At 42.2% G+C, this 6584-nt stretch overlaps 1 protein-coding gene across 1 annotated transcript in view; it reads right to left on the bottom strand.

The window, feature by feature from the left end:
* The window catches only part of fshr (follicle stimulating hormone receptor), a 10696-nt gene extending 8661 nt beyond the window's left edge, over positions 1–2035 (bottom strand). The window contains exon 1 of the mRNA XM_031805247.1: positions 1571–2035. The gene's annotated coding sequence lies outside the window, so the exon portion shown is untranslated. The remainder of the gene's footprint in view (positions 1–1570) is intronic.
* Positions 2036–6584: the final 4549 nt, after the last annotated feature.

Genomic DNA, 6584 nt, shown 5'->3' with positions numbered 1-6584 from the left:
GTGTACAACGTAGAACACCAAATAATGCATGCAGAGCAGAATTAGGCCGATACCCACTAATTATCAAAATCCAGAAAAGAGCTGTTAAATTCTACAACCACCTAAAAGGAAGCGATTCACAAACCTTCCATAACAAAGCCATCACCTACAGAGAGATGAACCTGGAGAAGAGTCCCCTAAGCAAGCTGGTCCTGGGGCTCTGTTCACAAACACACACTACAGAGCCCCAGGACAGCAGCACAATTAGACCCAACCAAATCATGAGAAAACAAAAAGATAACTACTTAACACATTGGAAAGAATTAACAAAAAAACAGAGCAAACTAGAATGCTATTTGGCCCTACACAGAGAGTACACAGCGGCAGAATACCTGACCACTGTGACTGACCCAAAATTAAGGAAAGCCTTGACTATGTACAGACTCAGTGAGCATAGCCTTGCTATTGAGAAAGGCCGCCGTAGGCAGACTTGGCTCTCAAGAGAAGACAGGCTATGTGCTCACTGCCCACAAAATGAGGTGGAAACTGAGCTGCACTTCCTAACCTCCTGCCCAATGTATGACCATATTAGAGAGACATATTTCCCTCAGATTACACAGATCCACAAAGAATTCGAAAACAAATCCAATTTGGAAAAACTCCCATATCTACTGGGTAAAATTCCACAGTGTGCCATCACAGCAGCAAGATTTGTGACCTGTTGCCACGAGAAAAGGGCAACCAGTGAAGAACAAACACCATTGTAAATACAACCCATATTTATGCTTATTTATTTTATCTTGTGTCCTTTAGCCATTTGTACATTGCTAGAACACTGTATATATATATAATATGACATTTGTAATGTCTTTACTGTTTTGAAACTTCTGTATGTGTAATGTTTACTGTTCATTTTTGTTGTTTTTCACTTTATATATTCACTTTGTATGTTGTCTACCTCACTTGCTTTGGCAATGTTAACACATGTTTCCCATGCCAATAAAGCCCTTGAATTGAATTGAAATTGAATTGAGAGAGAGAGAGAGAGAGAGAGAGAGAGAGAGAGAGAGTAGCTCAGCTGGTAGAGCATGCGCTTGCAATGCCAGGATAGTGGGTTCAATTTTAAGTGGCATATACTGTATTACTGTTACATTAGAGAATGTCTCTGCTGGAAGTCTTTGTAGGAGACACGCACTGTTGCCCATTAGTGGTGATAGCCTTGAGATTCCTTCAGAAATGTTTCAACTATAAAAGCATGAGGCCAGAGTTTACCACAGTCTACTACTATCGCCTCCCCCCGCACCTCTTCACACCATAACACCAACCCAACGATATCATGACAACACAAAGAGACAACAATAGCAATAATGACAACAACAACATCCACATCAGCAGCTGTTAATACAATCAAACAGACAATAATTCAAATCAGTAGAATTTCCATCATCCACCAAAACTGGATCCCCTCCACCTCTCTTGCATCTTGGGGTGTGTGTGTGTACTCACAGGTCGGTGGTGTTCTTGGGGTGTGTGTGTGTGTGTGTACTCACAGGTCGGTGGTGTTCTTGGGGATGTGTGTGTGTGTACTCACAGGTCAGTGGTGTTCTTGGGGATGTGTGTGGGCATATGTGTGATGGTGTTACCCATACAGAGGTAGGTAAATGTTGTCCCAGAGTTTACCATTGCTACCTCTGCCTGAGACACACACACACAGCCCAACACACACAGCAGCATCTTCATAATCTTCATCATCTCCCTCCTCCACCTCTCTTCTCTGTTCTAAGTGTCCAGAATGGCTTCAACTCGCCTGTCTTTTTCTCGTCCCAGCACCTCTTCTCTTTCCCCCTCTCCGGTTATTTCTCTTCTCCTCTTTCTTCTACTTCTTCTCTGTCTTCTTGTCCTCTCTTTTCAGATCCCTATCTCTTCTCCGCCGTAAATGCTTACATGTACACAGGTGCTTCAGCAGTGCCCACAAACTCATCCCGCCTTTCCCTTTTCCGTCTCTCCCTCCTCAGCAGTGCGTGTGCATGAGTTTGAGAGAGAGTGTGTGTACAAGAGAGAGAGAGAGAGAGAGAGAGAGAGGGAGAGAGCGAGCGAGAGAGAGACAGAGATTGAAAGAGGCTGGCGCTTCTTCCTGTATGTGTGGGTGTGTGAACTGCTGTTGAGCGTGTGTGAGAGAGAATGTCTCTGCTGGGAGTCTCTGTAGGCTGAGTCTGAGAGGACGGCTCATAATAATGGCTGAATTTAAAGAAATGGAATGGTATTTAAACACATACTGTAGAACCCGTATGTATGTTTGATGTGTTTGATACCGTTCCATTAATTCCGTCCAGCCATTACTATAAGCCTGGCCTCCCCAATTGTGGTGCCACCAGCCACCTGTATTGTGTGTATGTGTGTGTGTGTGTGTGTGTGTGTGTGTGTGTGTGTGTGTGTGATGGTGGTCACAGTGTAATATAGACCTTGGGAGACGGGGTTGATAAACTGTTCACTTATCCACCAATCTCTTGGATCCCTAACCCCTACCCTTTGTCCCCTTCCCCTAACTCCAGAGGATCTTGTGGATATCTAAATTAAATAGGTCAATCAATATGTAAATACAGTAACTCTTACTGTAATACAGTAACCCTGCTCTCTGATAGGCTGGATTAAATCACGTACACCTTTCCAATCACTTACTCCATTGTATAAGCCGCTAGGGGTTAGGGAGTAGGAGCTGTAATGTGTTGAGGATAGGAGTTAGGGGCTGAAAGAGGCCCTGGCTGGGACCAGTGAGTGTGTTTAGTCTGTGTGTTTGTATGTGTGTGTGTTTAGTTTAGTCTGATGTGTCATATTTGTGTCTGAAGGGAGCAATGTGGACATAACATTCTCTAACCCTACTGCCCTACAAACACACACACACACACACACACACACACACACACACACACACACACACACACACACACACACACACACACACACACACACACACACACACACACACACACTGTATTTTGTCCTCCTCTTCTCCCCCATTCTCTTCTCCCTGCATACCTCGCTCCTCTATCTCTTCCTCCTCTTTTCCCCTTCCTCCATGCACCTGTGTTGTTCTGGAGCTGGAGGGGTGTGAGTGTGAGTATGTGTGTGTCAGTGTTTCAAGTTTCAAAGTTTATTCGCCATGTGCACAGGATACAACAGGTGTAAAACAGCACAGTGAAATACCATGAGAGATCTTTCCCAACAATGCAGTGATAATAATATGAATACAGATAATAGAAAATAGAATAAGTCCCGAGTGGTGCAGCGGTCTAAGGCACTGCATCGCAGTACTAGAGGCGTTACTACAGTCGATCCCAGGCTGTGTCGCAGCCGGCCAAGAACCGGAGACCCATGAGGCGGTGTACAATTGGCCCAATGTCGTCCAGGTTAGGGCAAGGTTTAGCCGGCTAGGATGTCCTTGTCCCATCGCACTATAGTGACTCCTTGTGGCGGACTGGGCGCATGCACACTGAATTCGGTTGCCAGCTGTATGTTGTTTCCTCCAACACATTGATGCGGCTGGCTTCCAGGTTAAGCGAGCAGTGTGTCAAGAAGCTTGGCGGGGTCGTGTTTCGGAGGATGCATGGCTCTCGACCCTCGCCTCTCCCGAGTCCGTACTGGAGTTGCAGCGATAGGACAAGACTGTAACTACCAATTGGTGAAAAATGTTGGAAAATGGTGTTTCATAAAGAAAGTATTCACATTTTCCACAATTTTCCACCACCATACATATTTGTCCTGATTTTTTTTTTTTTTTCCGAGTAGGCTGGCTCAAAATAATGGCTGGAACGACGAGAATGGAATGCCATCAAACACATAGAAAACCATGTGTTTGATACCATTGCCGTATTCCGCTATGGCCATTACCATGACCCCAATTAAAGGAGAATCTCACCCTGGGGGATTCTGGGCTTTTTTTCACACATATTTGCCCAGGAGGAAGGTCTGGGCTTTGCACGCTGAATGATATGATGGTGTACTGACGGGGAGAGAGGCTGAGATCGTAAAATAAATGTAGTCCTGCTTTATAACAGTATAACATCTCAAAGGCTCTATGTTATACTGATCCCACTATATGTTCTTGTGCTTGTAGATATGGTTGTCCTTGTTCGATAGAGCCATTGAACCTCTTTCAGCTATGTTCCTATCAGAGGATTCATTTCTAAATATACCAGCCCCCCAAAAATATTCTCCAGTCTCTGAAAACTACAATTCATGTGGGGCGGTGCTTTGTGCTCTGGCCTGTCCCTCCCACAAGGCAGCTTTTTTGAAAGGGAGGCAGACACTAACGTCACAATCCTTTGGGAAAAACTAAAAGAACTGACCAGACCACAATGGCTTCAAGTGATTCCTCTGATCAACACAAATTCGACAATGAAGAATTGTTTGATGCTCTGTTAGCTACATGGTGACATTCAACCATACATGTTTCAATCAGAATAAAGCGAAAAGGATTTGAAACAAAGAGTTGGATTTAGCTAGAAGCTCAGCTACAGCTGATGCCAGCACTACTGTAAAAGGGCAGATGACAAATACGGTGGCTAGCTAAGAAAGTCATTTTCCTGCAAGCCACCTAGCTAGCTAGGTAACTTCAGTTTATCTACTGAAACCCATATTGTGTATTGCTGGCTAACATACTACTGTGTTACAGTGGGGGGAAATCAATTTATTTTTCTGATTGCTAACTTAGGTAGCTAAACAACTACAGGTAAACATATCTATGGCTAAAAATAGAAGTGGTTTTACAATCAGATATCTATTGTACCTCGATTGTAAAACCTCTTCTCTTTTTATAGATATAGCTACTAAACAGCTACCTACATTACAACCAGCCACCTAAAGCTAGGTTTACCAGCAAACGTTAGCACATGACTGGAGTTGGCTGGCTGGCTAGCTAGCCTGGCACCTGCTAACTTGTTATACGCCACGCCTTGCGTTTGTGTAACATCAGCGACTGTGAACCATTTTACTAGCTAGCTATGTGACGTAATTGACGAGGGTTGGCATTGGTTATGATCATGACGGTAGAATCTCACAAAATTATAGGCGTGACGCAATATTGGATTCTTAGCTCGGTACATTTGTACGGTCTGGGCCCTGTGCAAAGGTTGAGGGTTATGCCATATTTCTTTCTATTAGGCTAGATATTGTTCTAAATGTAATCTCTGCCTGTGCACATGTATGCGTGTTCAACTATTCTACCCTAATGCTGATGTTATGCTGGTGTAACATGGTTGGTGTAACATTTAGTCAAGTCTAAAGAAACATTTTGATATGAAGAAAATGTATTTTAGATGAACAGAATATGTTATCTGTCTATGCGCCATGCCATAGGCTGTAGGCTTGTTCATTTAGCTGACAATGTATGCTTATAAATCCTGTGTCATTCTTTTATTCAACATGATTTTATAGTAAGAATAATATAATTTAACTTAGCTGAATAAAATAGAAAGGATATGTTTCCCATTTATTTATTTATTTTATTTTTTACTTGCTATATTGTATTTACTTCGCCACCATGGCCTTTTTTTGCCTTTACCTCCCTTATCTCACCTCATTTGCTCACATTATAGACTCATTTTTCTACTGTATTATTGACTGTATGTTTTACTCCATGTGTAACTCTGTGTTGTATGTGTCAAACTGCTTTGCTTCATGTTGGCCAGGTCGCAGTTGTAAATTGAGAACTTGTTCTCAACTTGCCTACCTGGTTAAATAAATGTGAAATAAGTCAAATAAATACAATTACGGAGTAGCCATGATGAGCATAAAAGTGATCATTTGAAACAGGTTCAATATGACATATTTAGAGTTATTTGGCAACTTTAGTTGTGAATGATACAAACCTTAGAATGTTTTATAAATCAGAACATACACTACATGACCAGAAGTATGTGGACACCTGCTCGTCGAACATCTCATTCCAAAATCATGGTCATTAATATGGAGTTGGTCCCCCGTTTGCTGCTATAACAGCCTCCACTTTTCTGGCAAGGCTTTCAACTAGATGTTGGAACATTGCTGCAGGGACTTGCTTCCATTCAGCCACAAGAGCATTAGTGAGGCTGAGTGCTGATGTTGGGCGAAGAGGCATGGCTTGTGTAGCAGTGTGATGTTGTTCCCCTAGATTATGCACCAAATTGCACACAAGGACCACTTCAAATAGGCCAGGTCAAGAGGGGATGTTAATAATTTGATAATAATAATTATAATTCAGTGTATTTTTAAATTTAATTACAGCTGCATAGCTAATGTTTTTCTTTGGTGTTCAAACACTTTTTCATATCAATATTGTACATACATGTGATTGTAAAAGTTTAGTATATTTTGGTTTGGCCCATCGCGGGTTATCTGTATTTCCGTACCCCCTTATTGTTCTCTTTTGCCCCACCTTCGGCTAGCAAGGTATGTTGTCCTTGGCTCCGAAATTGTTTAATATAAAACCGTCATAATGTTGCACAATGTACTGTTATGCTACCATAAGTTTGTTACTATGTGGATAATACACTGCTCAAAAAAATAAAGGGAACACTAAAATAACACATCCTAGATCTGAATGAATGAAATATTCTTATTAAATACTT

Source organism: Oncorhynchus kisutch, linkage group LG25, assembly GCF_002021735.2.
Source record: "Oncorhynchus kisutch isolate 150728-3 linkage group LG25, Okis_V2, whole genome shotgun sequence".
NCBI lineage: Eukaryota > Metazoa > Chordata > Actinopteri > Salmoniformes > Salmonidae > Oncorhynchus > Oncorhynchus kisutch.
The sequence above is the reverse complement of the archived record's forward strand: the minus strand, read 5'-3'. Positions and strand labels throughout refer to the sequence as shown.